Below are 19,109 nucleotides of genomic sequence, written 5' to 3'. Positions count from 1 at the left end.
ACGAAATTGTGATTCACACTTTTCACAACTCCGCACAACTAACCAGCAAGTGCACTGGGTCGTCCAAGTAATACCTTACGTGAGTAAGGGTCGATCCTACGGAAATTGTTGGCTTGAAGCAATCTATGGTTACCTTGTAAATCATAGTCAGGAGATTAATTATGATTATCAGTTTGAATTGCGAAAAATAAAAGAGCATGAAATAAATACTTGTTATGCAGTAATGGAGAATATGTTGGAGTTTTGGAGATGCTTTGTCTTCTGAATCTCTGCTTTCCCCCTATCTTCTTCTTCATGCACGCAAAGTTCCTCCTATGGCAAGCTGTGTGATGGTGGATCACCGTTGTCAATGGCTACCATCCGTTCTCTCAGTGAAAATGATCCAGGTGCGCTATCACCACACGGCTAATCATCTGTCAGTTCTCACTCATGCTGGAATAGGATCTATTGATCCTTTTGCGTCTGTCACTACACCCAACCCTTGTGAGTTTGAAACTCGTCACAGTCATTCAATCCCTGAATCCTACTCGGAATACCACAGACAAGGTTTAGACTTTCCGGATTCTCAAGAATGCTACCAATGGATTCTAGCTTATACCACGAAGATTCTGATTAAGGAATCCAAGAGATACTCATTCAATCGAAGGTAGAACGGGAGTGGTTGTCAGGCACGCATTCATAGATTGAGAATGGTGATGAGTGTCACGGATCATCACATTCATCATATTGAAGTGCGAATGAACATCTTAGATAGAAACAAGCGTGTTTGAATAGAAAACAGAAATAATTGCATTAATTTATCGAGACACAGCAGAGCTCCTCACCCCCAACAATGGAGTTTAGAGACTCATTCCGTCAAAGAGTACAAAGTTCAGATCTAAAAATATCATGAGGTACAAAATAAATCTCTAAAAGTTGTTTAAATACTAAACTAGTAACCTAGGTTTACAGAAAAATGAATAAGCTATGATAGATAGTGCAGAAATCTACTTTCGGGGCCCACTTGGTGTGTACTGGGGCTGAGACTTGAGCTTTACACGTGCCTAGGCTATTTCTAGAGTTAAACGCCAGGTTGTAACCTGTTTTCGGCATTCAACTCCAACTTGTAACCTGTTTCTGGCGTTTAACGCCAGAATGCAACATGGAACTAGCATTGAACGCCAGTTTACGTCGTCTATCCTTGAGCAAAGTATGAACTATTATATATTGCTGGAAAGCCCTGGATGTCTAATTTCCAAAGAAATTGAGAGCACGCCAATTGGCTATTGTAGCTCCAAAAAATTTATTCCAAGTGCAGGGAGGTCAGAATCCAACAACATCAGCAGTCCTTTTTCAGCCTGAATCAGATTTTTGCTCAGCTCCCTCAATTTCAGCCAGAAAATACCTGAAATCACAGAAAAATACACAAACTCATAGTAAAGTCCAGAAATGTGATTTTTATTTAAAAACTAATAAAAATATACTAAAAACTAATCAAATCATACTAAAAACTACATGAAATTAACCCCAAAGAGCGTATGAAATATATGCTCATTAGTGGGATCTCTGGCTTGGTAGCTTTCTGCTATTTGTGAAGTGACAACTTGCGAATCACTGAAGATGATAAGATTTTGAGCTCGAACCTCTCTGGCCAGCTTCAAACTAGCTAGTAGTGCCTCATATTCTGCTTGGTTGTTTGAGGCAGGGAACCTGAATTTGAGGGAGAGTTCAATTTGGGTTCCTTAGTCGCTTTCAATTATCACACCTGCACCACTTCTGGTTTTATTTGAGGAACTGTCCACGTAGAGACTCCATTCTGTGGGGGTTTCTGGGGTGTCTGTAAATTCTGCGATGAAGTCGGCCAGGTATTGTGACTTGATGGCTGTCCGAGCTTCGTATTGAAGATCAAATTCGGACAACTCGACTGCCCATTACAAAATTCTGCCTGCTAGGTCTGTTTTTTGCAAAATCCCTTTTATCGGCTGGTTAGTCCGAACCCTAATGGTGTGGGCTTGGAAGTATTGACGAAGTCGTCGAGATGTCAGTATGAGGGCATATGCAAACTTTTCTATTTTTTGGTAGTTCAACTCAGACCCTTGTAATGCTTTGCTGATGAAGTATACGGGTTGTTGCCCACTGTCGTCTTCTCGAACTAGTGCTGAAGCTACTGCCCGACTTCCTACTGCGAGGTACAATGTGAGTGGTTCTCCTTCTCGTGGCCGAGTTAGGATGGGTGGTTGTCCCAGGAATCTTTTGAAATCTTGGAAGGCTTGCTCGCACTCTTTTGTCCATTCGAACTTTTTTCCCTTCCTTAGAGTAGCGTAGAAGGGGAGAGATCTTATTGCAGATCTAGCTAGAAATCTGGACAAGGCTGCCAACCTTCCGTTGAGTTGTTGTACCTCTTTGACACAAGTCAGGCTCTTCATGTCGAGTATAGCCCGGCATTTATCCGGATTAGCCTCGATTCCTCTTTGTGTGAGCATAAAACCCAAAAATTTGCCAGCTTCTACGGCGAAGGTGCATTTTGCAGGATTGAGTCGCATGCCATGCCTTCTTATAGTGTCGAACACTTGGGCCAGGTCGGACAATAGCGTCTCCTCACTTTGTGTCTTTATTAACATGTCGTCCACGTAGACTTCCATGATTTTTCCGATATGATCCAAAAAGACCTTATTCATTAACCTTTGATAAGTAGCTCCCGCGTTTTTAAGACCAAAAGGCATGACGATGTAGCAGTAGTTTGCTTTTAGGGTTAAGAATGAAGTTTTTTCCCGGTCGGGTGGATACATTGGGATTTGGTTGTATCCTGAATTTGCGTCCATAAACGAGAGGTATTTATATCCGGAGGAGGCATCTACCAAAGCGTCGATACTTGGGAGTGGATAAGGATCTTTCAGGCAGGCTTTGTTGAGATCAGTGTAGTCGGTGCACATTTGCCATTTCCCGTTTGATTCTTTCACCAACATGACGTTAGCTAGCCATAGTGGGTACTTGACTTCTCTTATGAATCCTGCTTCCAATAGAGCTTGTACCTGCTCTTCCACAGCTTGGGATCGTTCTGGTCAGAGCTTTCTTCGTCACTGTTGTACTGGCTGAGACCCTGGGTAGACAGCCAACTTGTGGCACATTAATTTGGGGTCTATGCCTGGCATGTCTGCAGCTTTCCATGCAAAGAGGTCGACGTTATCTCGTAAGAACTGTACGAGTAATTCTTTTATGTCTCCTCTTAGAATCGTACCAATATTGGTCCCTTTGTCCGGGATGTCTGACGATCGGTTTTTCTATCGGTAAAGTAATACAAACGTTTTGGTTGTCACAAGTAACAAACCCCTTTGAAATTGATAACTGAAGTATTTAACCTCAGGTCGTCTTCTCGAGGAATTGCAGGGAGGTGTTCTTATTATTGGTTATGAGTCTTGTAAATTGGGGGTTTTGAAAGTGAGGAACAGGTAATTTAAATCACAAAGAAAATAAATTGCAAGAATTAATAAATTAATATCTAATAAAACTCTTGGCAAAGTATAAGAACTGGAAGTCCTATCCTAGTTATCCTTACCAATTGTGATGAGAATTAGATTTTTCTCCCACTTTGTTAACCTCTAACTATGAAGGTAAGTTAAGTGGGTGAATTAATTTGAATCCTCAAGTCCTAGTCTTTCCTTGGGAAAGGCTAGAGTTATTGGAACAAGAATTAATTCTTGAAAAATTCTAATTTTCAGTCAACACCTCGAGTTTGATAACTCAAGCATCACCAATTATTTAACCAAAGCCAAAAGGAAAAATTCTAAATTAAATTGAAGACATCATAAATGGAATAAAGAAATCATAAATCTGAAACACATCAAACTACGTTTAAACATAAATTCAAATCTAACATGGAAAAGTTCATAAAGTAAATTGGGAAAATAAATAAAAGGAATGTTGAACCTGAGAAGAAGTTGAAATAATAAGTTAAATTAATAAGAAATCCTGATTCCTTTAAGAGGAATCCTAATCCTAAATCCTAAGAGAGAGAAGAGAACCTCTCTCTCTAAAAACTACATCTAAAACTAAAAATTATGAATTATGAGCTGATGATTATGAATGAATGGATTCCCCCACTTTATAGCCTCTAATCTGTGTTTTCTGGGCCGCAAACTGGGTAAAAAATAGCCCAGAAATCGCTATAGAAGAAATCTGCCACACTGATTTTTGCCACTGCGATGCGTCCATGTAAAGCACGCGTTCGCGTCACCTAGCGTCAGGGCATCTATGGCATATTATATATCAAATCGAAGCCCCGGACATTAGCTTTCCAACACAACTAGAACTGCGTCATTTGAACCTCTGTAGCTCAAGTTATGACCGTTTTAGTGCGAGAGGGTCAAGCTGACAGCTTTGCAGTTCCTTCAACTTCTTGTATTCCTTCCACTTTTGCATGCTTCCTTTCCATCCTCTAAGCCATTCCTACCCTGTAATCTCTAAAAACACTTAACACACATATCAAGGCATCGAATGGTAATAAGAGAAGATTAAACATATCAAAATTAAGACCAAAGAAGCATGTTTTCAATCATAGCACAAAATCAGGAAGGAAAACGTAAAACATGCGAATAGTATGAATAAGTGGGTAAAGATTTGATAAAAACCACTCAATTAAGCACAAGATAAACCATAAAATAGTGGTTTATCAACCTCCCCACACTTAAACATTAGCATGTCCTCATGCTAAGCTCAAGAGAAGCTATAAGGGAGTGAAGAGGAATGGTAGAATGTATGAAATGCAACCATCTATATGAATGCAACTACATGCAAAATGTTTCTATCTACTTGGTTAAAAGTAAATAAGTCCTCCAAGACAAATAAGAATCAAATTCCACTAATTCAAATTACACAATAAAAGACAAGTAAACTTGTAAGAAGATAGCTCATGAAAGCAGGGAACATAAAATTAAGCACTGAACCCTTACTGGTAGTGTATATCACTCTAACTCTCAAGTATCTTGGGTCAATCACTCTACTCTTCCCTAATCCTGCTTTCTAAACTTTGTTCTTCATCTAACCAATCAACAAATATTTAGTACACCAATGCAAACATCATGAGGTCTTTTCAGGGTTGTAATGGGGCTGAGGTAAAGGTAAGGGTATATGTATGGCCAAGTGAGCTTTATAAATTGAATCTTTAATTAACCTAAGCTTTTACCTAACATACATATACTCTATATAACTTTAGAATCATCCCTAGCTACCCATAATTCCCACTTTTGTATGATTCCCATACTCATGTACTAAATTTTTTATATTTCTTTACTTTTATCACATGTGCATTGATCTTTTTATTAACTTAGCATTGGAGTAATTTTGTCCCCTTATTTATTTATTGAAATTTTTCTTTTCTCTTTTTTTTTGAATCATAAAAGCAAACATAACTTATCAATGCACATGGATTTTTAATTTTTTCTGGTTTTACACAAGTAGGTTCCCAAATTTCCAATATTCAAATAAATTAGAAACATGATACATTCCCTTACTAACCCATGTTCCCACAATTTTCCCACACTTAGTTGATGCACAATCTCTATCTTAAGCTAACCAAAGATTCAATTGGGGGTGATTACTTGTTTTTCCGCTTAAGGCTAGTGATGTGGTAAAATATTGAACAAATGGAGATTAAAAGGCTCAAAGTGGCTAATAAAGGTAATTGAAAGGGTATGTTTATTTGGGATAAGTGAGTAAAAATTCAAATAATGGCATCAATCATATGCAAGCATGTAAATATACTAAATAATGGACATATAGACTGGAACAAAGTATAGATTACAATCATAGAGAAGGAAACACACAAGAATAAAATATTATGGTTAAATAATGTAACCATATAAATAAGCTCAAAATCTCACAGGTTGTGTGTTCTTAGCTTTTTAAACTATGTTCCAAATACAACTTCAAATAAGTTTTAATAGAAAAGTTTTAAATTTTAATTAGTGAAATACTATAAAAATTTCTTGAAAAAGAAAATATTACTTCAACCAAGTGGTAACTAAATGCATAAAATCAAACAAACATGCAATTAAATATGAAAATGCAGCAATTAACAAAGAAAATAAAATATTGGTGTTGAGAAGAAAATAACTAACCCATGGAGATCAGTATCGACCTCCCCACACTTCAAGATTGCACTGTCCTCGGTGCATGCTAAGATGTGCAAGTGGACGGGTTGCTTCAACTGACGCTTTTCTCATCAAGGAATGTGCGTAGGAACTTGTTTGTCTCTCTCATGTAAACGTCTTCCTGTTCTCTTCCTGGTGGCCATCCTGAAAGAAAAAGGGAAGAAAAGTAACCCAAAATAAAGATGAAAAACAAATAAAATATCGGTTGGTTAATGCCAAATAATAAGGGTCTCAATTACATGGTAGCTACAACATGCAAGTGAAAAAACAATAGAAGCACATGGCATACCAGTGGTGCAAAATTTTGCAACAATGAGGGAGAGTGTGGGTAAGGAGAGGTAATGTAAATTCATGTCAATGCAAAATTAATACAGGTATAAAAGATTGTCATTGATTTAAATAATATTACCTAACCAGAATAAAACAAGTCTCTAAGCACCCAAAATAATTCAAGAGTAGATGCAACAGTTAAATAAGAAAATCAACACCAAAGAAAAAATAATGAATTTAGAAAAGAAAAGAAAAATATGCACTAAATTAAAATACAATGAATGAAATATGCAAATAAATTAAGTAAAATAGAATGAAGGTGAAAAGGAATGAGAAGTGAAAGAAATAAAGTAAGAAAGAAAGAAGAAAAGATAGAAGAAATTAGCATTATAAAAGAAAAGAGAAGATAATTGGCGCTGATTTGGATGAGTTGAGCGGCGCAGGCGACGCAGTCGCGTGGTGCGCGATAAGGTTAGGTGACGCGGATGTGTGGGGCACGCGGACGCGGGGTTTGATTTGTGCAATTAGCGCGAGTGCAGCCTCGCGTTCGCGCAACTCTCTGTTTGAAACACATTTTGCCAAATCTTAGGGTGACGCGGTCACGTGGTTGACGCGATCGCGTGGCTGGTCCATTTTTGGAAAACGACACGGGCGCGTTCGCGTGGGAGGGCTGGGGCTTCCAGCACGAGTCCAGCCTCATTCCAGCCCAACATACTGCCATACACCCCTTTACGTCAATTTTACAGAGCCACGCGTTCGCGTGAGTGACGCGGACGCGTCAGCGATGCGGTCGCGTGGAGCAATTTGTGCCAAAGGCACGCCTCCAGCCACACTGTCGTGTGACTCTCTGTAAAATTTCTTTTCTTCCTTGAGGCACATATGACGCGGACGCGTCGTCGACACTGTCGCGTTGCGTGCGAATTTTTTTTTTATGCAGGATGCAAAATGCAATGATAGTGTGGATGCTATGAATAATTCCAGGATCAATGAAATAAAATAAAATAAAACTCAAAAACAAACAAAACAAAATAAAATTAAATTTGAAAAAGGAACGAGCATACCATGGTGGGTTGTCTCCCACCTAGCACTTTTAGTTAAAGTCCTTAAGTTGGACATTTGGGGAGTCCTTTGTTATGGTGGCTTGTGCTTGAACTCATCCAGGAATCTCCACCAATGTTTGTGATTCCAATGGCCTCCGGGATCCTAAACTAGGCATGTAAAGCTTTTGAGCAGTTTCAAATAGATTCTCAGGCTCCCTGGGTGACGAATATCAGGATAGATTCCAGGATCCTAAACTTTGCTTTTAAATCCTCCTTTGTCTTGATCTATATTCTTCCATCCGGATGGTTTAGAAATTGTATTCTCACCAAAGCGGCCAACCAACTTCCTAGACCCATTCAGTTGAGCCTTACATCAACCTTTGAATTTAAATTTTTAGCTTTCCACCATATTGAACCTTGCACGATGACTCCTACCACTAACCATCTCCCGCTTGCTCTTATAGCCACAAAGAGCTCTAAGCTGACCATCTGTCTCAAGCAAAGCATATTCAAGTGAGCTAATTAAGTTTAGAGATGAGAGATTTACCCACTTGAATAAAGGGGTGGATGGTGATGGCTTTGGGGGAGAGGTCTCCAGCAACTTTGGTAAGGTGATTTCCAACTCCATTCTCTTGGGCTCTTCTTTGACAATTTCCACCTCCTTGCAAGCTTCTTCAATATCAACCTCTTCCTCTTGGTAGCTTTCTTCCAATTTGATCTCTTCTTCATTGTTCACCAAGGGCATGGGAGGTTGTGCTTCTTCTTCTTTAATTTCCATGTCTAGTCCAATGGGAGAGGATTCAATTGCAGATAAGAATTCATCAATGATTGAATCCATCTCTTGATCAACCTCTTCAAAGTCTTCAACCATGATATGCCTTGGAGATTGTACACCCTCCTCAACATCAATTTCAAACATCTTTGAAGGAGGCTTTATAACTTGACTTTCCCATGGAGGTTCAGCATCTCCTAAGTCTTCAACCACTTTTTCCTTTTCAATAATTACTGCTTTGTCCAGTTGTTTAAGTATAAAATCGTATTCCACCTTGATGATTTCTTTTCTATGACAACTCCCTTCAACTACTCCTTCATCTACAAAGGTCTCTTCTACCTTCACCTTTAGTGCCTCCTCTAGCTCCTTATGAAGTATGGATTCGCGAAGATGATCCATTCTCTCTTGTTCCATGTCAATAGCATCATTGGGATCATGTTGCTCTTGGATTGATGGATGTGGGTGCTCTTCCATGGATGGTGGTGATGGGATAGAGAGATCATTCTGTGGTTGAAAAGGAAGTGCACTAGAGCTTGAGGGTTGATTGTTGGAGGTAGAGGGTTGGTCCATGCGGGATATGAGATTTTAGAGTTTAGAGGTGAGACCAATGAGAGAGGTAAGTGTGCTCTCCATAGAGGTTTGGGGTGGATAGGAGGAAAACAGGTTCATAATATGGAGATGATGAATATTGAGGTGGTGGTTCTGGGTATGGTTCATATGGTGGTTGGTGTGGTGGATAAGGATTAGGGTCATATGGAGGTGAATGGTAGAAATGGGCTTGTGAGTATGGTGGTCCAAAGCTATTTTGAGGAGGTGGTTCATAGGCATATGATGGAGCTTGCTGGTAACTACAAGGGGGTCCACCATATCAATTGTCTTGGCATGCATTGTAGGATGGTCGTTGTCCATGGTATCTTAGAAGGTGATGTTGCCGAAAGGGTTGATCAGATCCTCGTGGCTCCTTCCATCTCTGATTGTTTTGACCTTGATGCATGTTCCTGTTATAATTTCCATTCCTTGCAACAGCATTGGGACCAAACTCAAAGCGATGGGGGTAAGAACTCATAATAGCAAATAAAAATTAAAAATGAAAAATAAAAACAAATTTAAATTAAAAAGGTTATTGAAATTTAAATTTTGAATTTGAAAATTAAATTTTTGAAATTTTGAATTTTAATTTTTTGAAATTTGAATTTTGAAATTTGAAATTTAAAATTTGAAATTTGAAATTTAAATATTGAATTTTGAAATTTGATTTTTTGAAATAAGATAAGATAAGATTTTGAAAAAGATATGACTTTTTGAAAAAGATTTGAATTTTGAAATTTAAAACTAAGATAAGATAAGATAAAAAATTTTAAAATAAAAATCTGAATTTTTTTTTATGGAAATTTCAAAAATTCAATTAAAATAAAGAGAAACGATATTTTTGAATTAAATGAGGAAAGAGAAAAACAAAAAAATGACACCAAACTTAAAATTTTTAGATCAAAACGAAGAAAAAAACTAAGAACAACTTGAAAGTCAAGATGAACACGAAGAACAACTTGAAGGTCAAGATGAACACTGATGAGCGGATAATTTATACGCTTTTTGGCATTGTTTTTAGTATGTTTTTAGTAGGATCTAGTTACTTTTAGGGATGTTTTTATTAGTTTTTATGTTAAATTCACATTTCTGGACTTTACTATGAGTTTGTGTGTTTTTCTGTGATTTTAGGTATTTTCTGGCTGAAATTGAGGGACTTGAGCAAAAATCAGATTCAGAGGTTGAAGAAGGACTGCTGATGCTGTTGGATTCTAACCTCCCTGCACTCAAAGTGGATTTTCTGGAGCTACAGAAGTCAAAATGGCGCGCTTCCAATTGCGTTGGAAAGTAGACATCCAGGGCTTTTCAGCAATATATAATAGTCCATACTTTGACCGAGTTTAAATGACGCAAAAGGGCGTTGAACGCCAGTTCTACGCTGCAGTCTGGAGTTAAACGCCAGAAACACGTCACGAACCAGAGTTGAACGCCAAAAACATGTTACAACTTGGCGTTCAACTCCAAAAGAAGCCTCTACATGTGTAAACTTTAAGCTCATCCCAAGCACACACCAAGTGGGCCCCGGAAGTGGATTTATGCATCAATTACTTACTTCTGTAAACCCTAGTAGCTAGTTTAGTATAAAATAAGACTTTTTACTATTGTATTACAGATCTTATGATTTTTAGTTCATCTTTAGATCATATTGATCACGTTTGGGGGCTGGCCTCTCGGCCATGCCTGAACCTTCATCTCTTATGTATTTTCAACGGTAGAGTTTCTACACTCCATAGATTAGGGTGTGGAGCTCTACTGTTCCTCATGAATTAATGCAAAGTACTACTGTTTCTCTATTCAATTCAACTTATTCCGCTTCTAAGATATTCATTCGCACTTCAATATGAATGTGATGAATGTGACAATCATCATCATTCCTCTACGAACGTGTGCCTGACAACCACTTCCGTTCCACCTTAGATTGAATGAATATCTCTTGGATCTCTTAATCAGAATCTTCGTGGTATAAGCTAGATTGATGGCGGCATTCATGAGAGTCCGGAAAGTCTAAACCTTGTCTGTGGTATTCCGAGTAGGACTCAGGGATTGAATGACTGTGACGAACTTCAAACTCGCGAGTGCTGGGCGTAGTGACAGACGCAAAAGGAGGGTGAATCCTATTCCAGTATGATCGAGAACCTCAAATGATTAGCCGTGCTGTGACAGAGCATTTGGACCTTTTTCACAAGAGGATGGGATGTAGCCATTGACAACGGTGATTCCCTTACATAAAGTTTGCCATGGAAAGGAGTAGGACTGATTGGATGAAGACAGCAGGAAAGCAAAAGTTCAGAAGAACGAAAGCATCTCTATACGCTTATCTGAAATTCTCACCAATAATTTACATAAGTATTTCTATCTTTATTTTCTATTTATTTATTATTATTATTCGAAAACTCCATAACTATTTGATATCCGCCTGACTGAGATTTACAAGATGACCATAGCTTACTTCATACCAACAATCTCCGTGGGATCGACCCTTACTCACGTAAGGTTTTATTACTTGGACGACCCAGTGCACTTGCTGGTTAGTTGTGTGAAGTTGTGAAGTTATGTTTGGACCATGGTATTGTGCACCAGTTTGTTGGCGCCATTGCCAGGGAGAGAACGAACAACAAATTTTACAACCTGAGAGTAACAATTTCGCATACCAAACACAAAACAAATTTTTGAAAAATTTTTAATAACTAAATAAAAACTAATAACCTCTTAATTTACGAAAAAGCAAAAATAAAAACAAAAATAAAAACAAATAAACAAGCAAAAAGCAAATATTTACAATAACCAATAATAAGGCACACGTTTGCAATTCCCCGGCAACGGCGCCATTTTGACGATCGGTTTTTCTATTGGTAAAGAAATATAAAAATATGATCGCGTTGTAAGTATAGCTTCTAAACCAACAGAAAATCCTTTCGTACAAACGTTTTGGTTGTCACAAGTAACAAACCCCTTTGAAATTGATAACCGAAGTATTTAACCTCGGGTCGTCTTCTCAAGGAATTGCAGGGAGGTGTTCTTATTATTGGTTATGAGTCTTGTAAATTGGGGGTTTTGAAAGTGAGGAACAGGTAATTTAAATAACAAAGAAAATAAATTGCAGGAATTAATAAATTAATATCTAATAAAACTCTTGGCAAGGTATAAGAACTGGAAGTCCTATCCTAGTTATCCTTATCAATTGTGATGACAATTAGATTTTTCTCCCACTTTGTTAACCTCTAACTATGAAGGTAAGTTAAGTGGGTGAATTAATTTGAATCCTCAAGTCCTAGTCTTTCCTTGGGAAAGGCTAGAGTTATTAGAACTAGAATTAATTCTTGAAAAATTCCAATTTTCAGTCAACACCTCGAGTTTGATAACTCAAGCGTCACCAATTATTTAACCAAAGCCAAAAGGGAAAATTCTAAATTAAATTGAATACATCATAAATGGAATAAAGCAATCATAAATTTGAAACACATCAAACTACGTTTAAACATAAATTCAAATCTAACATGGAAAAGTTCATAAAGTAAATTAGGAAAATAAATAAAAGGAACGTTGAACCTGAGAAGAAGTTGAAATAATAAGTTGAATTAATAAGAAATCCTGATTCCTTTAAGAGGAATCCTAATCCTAAATCCTGAGAGAGGAGAGAACCTCTCTCTCTCTCTAAAAACTACATCTAAAACTAAAAATTATGAATTATGAGCTGATGATTATGAATGAATGGATTTTCCCACTTTATAGCCTCTAATCTGTGTTTTCTGGACCGCAAACTGGGTTGAAAATAGCCCAAAAATCGCTGGAGAAGAAATATGCCACGCTGATTTTCGCCACTGCGACGCATCCGCGTGGAGCACGCGTTCGTGTCACCTAGCTTCAGTGCAACTATGGCATATTATATATCAAATCGAAGCCCCGGATGTTAGCTTTCCAACGCAACTAGAACCGCGTCTTTTGAATCTCTGTAGCTCAAGTTATGACCATTTTAGTGCGAGAGGGTCAGGTTGACAGCTTTGCAGTTCCTTCAACTTCTTGTATTCCTTCTACTTTTGCATGCTTCCTTTCCATCCTCTAAGCCATTCCTGCCATGTAATCTCTAAAAACACTTAACACACATATCAAGGCATCGAATGGTAATAAGAGAAGATTAAACATATCAAAATTAATACCAAAGAAGCATGTTTTTAATCATAGCACAAAATCAGGAAGGAAAACGTAAAACATGCGAATAGTATGAGTAAGTGGGTAAAGAGTTGATAAAAACCACTCAATTAAGCACAAGATAAACCATAAAATAGTGGTTTATCAACCTCCCCACACTTAAACATTAGCATGTCCTCATGCTAAGCTCAAGAGAAGCTATAAGGGAGTGAAGAGGAATGGTAGAATGTATGAAATGCAACCCATCTATATGAATGCAACTACATGCAAAATGTTTCTATCTACTTGGTTAAAAGTAAATAAGTCCTCCAAGACAAATAAGAATCAAATTCCACTAATTCAAATTACACAATAAAAGACAAGTAAACTTGTAAGAAGATAGCTCATGAAAGCAGGGAACATAGAATTAAGCACTGAACCCTTACTGGTAGTGTATATCACTCTAACTCTCAAGTATCTTGGGTCAATCACTCTACTCTACCCTAATCCTGCTTTCTAAACTTTGTTCTTCATCTAACCAATCAACAAATATTTAGTACACCAATGCAAACATCATGAGGTCTTTTCAGGGTTGTAATGGGGCTGAGGTAAAGGTAAGGGTATATGTATGGTCAAGTGAGCTTTATAAATTGAATCTTTAATTAACCTAAGCTTTTACCTAACATACATATGCTCTATATAAATTTAGAATCATCCCTAGCTACCCATAATTCTCACTTTTGTATGATTCCCATACTCATGTACCAAATTTTTGATATTTCTTTACTTTTATCACATGTGCATTGATCATTTTATTAACTTAGCATTGGGGTAATTTTGTCCCCTTATTTATTTATTGAAATTTTTCTTTTCTCTTTATATTTTTTTGAATCATAAAAGCAAACATAACTTATGAATGCACATGGATTTTTAATTTTTTCTGGTTTTACATGAGTAGGTTCCCAAATTTCCAATATTCAAATAAATTAGAAACATGATACATTCCCTTACTAACCCATGTTCCCACAATTTCCCCACACTTAGTTGATGCACAATCTCTATCTTAAGCTAACCAAAGATTCAATTGGGGTGATTACTTGTTTTTCCGCTTAAGGCTAGTGATGTGGTAAAATATAGAACAAATGGGGATTAAAAGGCTCAAAGTGGCTAACAAATGTAATTGAAAGGGTAGGTTTATTTGGGATAAGTGAGTAAAAATTCAAATAATGGCCTCAATCATATGCAAGCATGTAAATATACTAAATAATGGACATATAGACTGGAACAAAGTATAGATTACAATCATAGAGAAGGAAACACACAAGAATAAAATATTATGGTTAAATAATGTAACCATATAAATAAGCTCAAAATCTCACAGGTTGTGTGTTCTTAGCTTTTTAAACTATGTGAGATGTATCCGAGTGGTTGAACTGGGGTGTCTCCCAGTCCGAACAGACTGTTTGGATATGCTCTAAGTTCTTTTTCTTCTAAGCCGAGCTTGTCGAAGGCAGTTTTGAACAAGATGTCGGCAGAGCTCCCTTGGTCTATCAGTGTGCGATGGAGATTTGTGTTTGCTAGTATAATAGTGATGACCATGGGATCATCGTGTCCTAAGATGATACCGGATGCGTCTTCTTTAGTGAAAGTAATCGTGGGGATGTCGGGTGCTTTCTCTTTCCCCTCGATATGATATATTTCTTTGAGATATCTTTTGCGAGATGACTTGGAGATTCCTCCTCCCGCAAATCCGCCGTGTATCATGTGGACGTGTCTTTCTGGTGTACGAGGTGATCGCTCGGTTCGTCCGACATCTTCATCTTTTCTTCTTTTTCTTTGTTCCTCGTCCCGGGTGGCCAGGTACCGATCTAATTTCCCTTCTCTTACTAATTTTTCTATGACATTTATTAAGTCAAAACATTCGTTGGTGGAATGCCCGCGGATTCGATGGTATTCACAATATTCGGTCCGATTACCTCTTCATTTTTTGCCTCTGAGTGGTCGAGCTGGGGGTATTTTTTCAGTGTGGCAGACTTCTCTGTAGACATCCACAAGGGACACCCGAAGAGGGGTGTAATTGTGGTATTTTTTGATTTTTTCTTCATGTCGATCTTCCTTCTTTTTGGACTCTTTTTCCTTATCCCGGGAGGGATAGGTGGATCCAGATTTTGAGATCTCTCCTAGCCGAGAGTTTTCCTCCATGTTAATGTACTTCTCCGCTCGTTCTTGCACTTCGTTCAGAGATGTGGGGTGTTTTTTGATATGGATTGACTAAAAGGTCCCTCTCGCAAGCCATTGATGAGGCCCATAATGGCAGCCTCTGTTGGTAGGCTTTGTATGTCCAGACATGTTTTGTTGAATCTTTCTATGTAACTGCGAAGACTTTTCCAAACTCCTTGCTTAATTCCTAGTAGACTTGGGGCGTGTTTAGCCTTATCTTTTTGGATGGAGAATCTGGCCAGAAACTTCTTGGCTAAGTCGTCGAAGCTTGAGATGGACCTAGGAAGTAGGTTATCGAACCACCTAATTGCTGTCTTTGTTAAAGTAGTTGGAAAGGCTTTGCAGTGAACTGCATCTGAGGCGTCAGTAAGATACATTCTACTTCTAAAATTGCTGAGATGATGGTCGGGATCTGTAGTACCGTCGTACAAAGTCATATCCGGAAGTTTGAAGTCTTTAGGGATTTTGGTTTTCATGATCTCCCTAGTGAATGGATCTTGATCCTTGCGAGAGTTGTCCTCAGGGGTGGATTGAGTAGCTTTGGCTTTGAGATAGGCTTCGAGTTTTAGAAGTTTATCTTCTAATTCTCGGCATCGCCTTATCTCCCTTTGTAGATCCTTCCCAGCCTCTCGCTGATGTTGGGCTTATTTTTCAAGTTGCTTTAAACTATCTTGAAGCGCCTCTATCGCTCCCAGATTTGGTGAGTTTTTGTTCCCGTTAGATTCTGGGTATCTTTTGGTGTAGTGTCCGTGTTTTTGTGCGGCGTTCTGTCCTCTAGATTTGAATCGTGGTCGTTGTGATGGTCATCCGCCATGGTAATGGGATGACTTCCAGGTCCCCGGCAACGGCGCCAATGTTCCGAGGGTTACCTGAAACTGGAGGTCGATCTCGGACGAGATCTCCTGTACTGGTCGGTGCTGACGTGTCCGGCCAGTGAGTGGCAGCCGGAACTGTTGTATTCGACTTGTGGACTGGCTATGCTGCTGATCCTTCGTCACCGGAGAGTGGGGGGTACCTGCAAGGGACTCCGATGCTTAAGTTAGCAAGGGTATTAAGCAGGTTTTTAGTAGAATCAGAGTATGAGTTATACCTCGGTGCTCCAGTGTATTTATAATGGTCGTGGGCTGACCTTCTTGGGTAAGATAAGTTAGTTATCTTATCTTATCTTATCTTTGGGTGATGTCAGCTTATCTTTAAGGGAACCGCCTTTATCTCTATAGGCTTGGACTGCCTTTGGATATGGGTCGTGTTCCTCTATTTGGGCCCTTTACTGGGCTTTCCTGGCAATTTGGCCGATCTCTTTGAGAAGAGGTCGGATAGTCGGACCTGAAGAGGTCGGTCGCCTTGTCGTTAAACATCCCGGGTCAGACAGCTCAACCCAGGGTATGAACAGCTTTCCTCCTTGTTCCAGGGTCCTCTAAGGTAGTGCTTGGCTCTGTGACCATTTGCTGTGAATGTGTCCTTTGTAGCTTCATTAAGAAGTTCCAGACTCCCAGACTCCAAGTAGGGGCTGTCCATTTGGACTTGAGTTTGCCAGGAAAGACCTTGAGCCTGGAGTTATATAAGAGCAATTGTTGTCCTGGTTTAAAATCCTTTTTCAAGATTTTCTTGTCATGCCACTTTTTTGCTTTTTCCTTGTATATCTTAGCATTCTCATAAGCTTCCAATCTGAGTTCTTCCAGTTCATTGAGTTGCAACAGCCTTCTCCCTTCTGCTGCTTGAGAATCAAGATTGAGGAGCTTAGTGGCCCAGAAAGCTTTGTGTTCAAGCTCCACAGGAAGGTGGCAAGATTTGCCATAGATTAGCTGAAATGGTGACTTCCCAATTGGAGTTTTGAATGCTGTTCTATATGCCCACAGAGCATCATCCAATTTTCTTGCCCAGTCTTTTCTTGTGATCCCCACTATCTTCTCTAGAATTTTCTTCAGCTCTCTGTTTGCCAATTCAGTCTGGCCATTAGTTTGAGGGTGATATGGTGTGGCTACTTTGTGAATTACTCCATATTTGTGAAGTAGCTTTTCCATCTGTCTATTGCAAAAGTGGCTGCCATAATCACTAATAAGGCCTTTAGGTACCCCATATCTAGTGGAGATATGTCTCTTAAGAAATTGAAGAACAATTGGTGCATCACAGGTGGTTGTTGCTATGGCATCTACCCACTTGGAGACATATTCCACTGCTACCAGTATGTACTTGAAAGTGTATGATGGGGATAACGGTCCCATGAAATCTATGCTCCAAAGATCAAATAACTCTACTTCCAGACTGTAGTTTTAAGGCATTTCATTTCTCCTTGTTAGTCCTCCAGCTCTTTGACATTCATTGCATTGATTCACAAATTCTCTGGCATCTTTGAATATGGTTGGCCAATAAAAACCACTTTGAAGTACTTTGGCAGTTGTTCTTTCTAGCCCAAAGTGTCCACCATTGGCTGAACCATGACAGTGCCACAGTATATCTCTCATCTCAGTTTCAGGGATACTCCTTCTAATCATCCCATCTGGACATCTCTTGAACAAGAAGGGCTCATTCTATAAGAATTTCTTGGCTTCATTACATAGCCTCTTCACTTGTTGTTTGGTAAACTCTTGAGGGATCTTTCTTCCCACCTTGTAGTTTGCAATGTCAGCAAACCAAGGAGCTTGCTGTATTTGGAGAAGATATTCGTCTGGGAACTTTTCATTCACTGGTTGTGGTGTATCTTGGTTGGCTTCTTGTGGTAATCTTGATAAATGGTCTGCCACTTGGTTCTCATTTTCTTTCATATCCCTCACTTCAATGTCAAATTCTTGTAGCAGCAACACCCACCTAATAAGTTTTGGCTTTGAATCCTGTTTAGACATAAGATACTTGAGAGCAGCATGATCAGTATATACTATAACTTTTGAACCAATCAAGTATTGTCTAAATTTATCAAATGCATATATAATTCCCAAGAGCTCTTTCTCAGTGGTGGTATAATTTCTGCGCCTCATTCAACACCTTACTTGCATAGTATATAACATAATGCAGCTTGTCTTTCTTTTGCCCCAATACAGCACCAATTGCAAAGTCACTTGCATCACACATGAGTTCAAAAGGCAATTCCCAATTTGGGGGTGTGATGATTGGTGCTATAGTGAATTTTCTTTTTACAGTTTCAAAGGCATGCTTGCAATTGTCATCAAAGATGAAAGTATTGTCAATCACTAGCAAATTGCTCAGTGGTTTGGCTATTTTTGAAAAGTCTTTGATGAATCTGCTGTAAAAACCAGCATGTCCAAGAAAACTTCTTACTGCTTTCACATTAACAAGTATAGGAAGCTTTTCTATGATCTCTATCTTAGCCTTATCAACTTCTATACCTTTGCTTGAAACTTTATGCCCAAGAACTATCCCCTCAGGAACCATGAAATGGCATTTCTCCCAATTCAAGACCAGATTAGTTTCTTAGCATCTTTTCAAGACAAGAGTTAAATGATGCAAGCAGGTATCAAATGAATTACCAAAGACAGAAAAATCATCCATGAAGACTTCTAAAAATTTTTCCACCATGTCAGAAAATATAGAAAGCATACACCTTTAAAAAGTTGCAGGGGCATCGCATAGCCCAAAGGGCATCCTTCTGTAGGCAAAGACTCCAAATGGACATGTGAAGGAGGTCTTCTCCTGATCCTTGGGGTCCACCACTCTTTAATTATAACCAGAATACCCATCCTGGAAGCAATAATAGGCATGCCCAGCCAATCTTTCCAGCATCTAATCAATGAAAGGGAGAGAAAAATGATATTTTCTTGTAGCCTCATTCAGTTTTCTATCATCTATGCACATCCTCCACCCTGTCACTGTCCTTGTGGGAATGAGTTCATTCTTCTAATTGAAGATGACGGTCATGCCACCCTTCTTTGGCACCACTTGAACTGGGCTTACCTAAGGGCTGTCAGAGATTGGGTATATGATTCCAGCATTCCACAGCTTCATAAC

Source organism: Arachis ipaensis, chromosome B7, assembly GCF_059453495.1.
Source record: "Arachis ipaensis isolate K30076 ecotype BB chromosome B7, ASM5945349v1, whole genome shotgun sequence".
Lineage (NCBI taxonomy): Eukaryota > Viridiplantae > Streptophyta > Magnoliopsida > Fabales > Fabaceae > Arachis > Arachis ipaensis.
Note: the sequence above shows the minus strand (reverse complement) of the source record.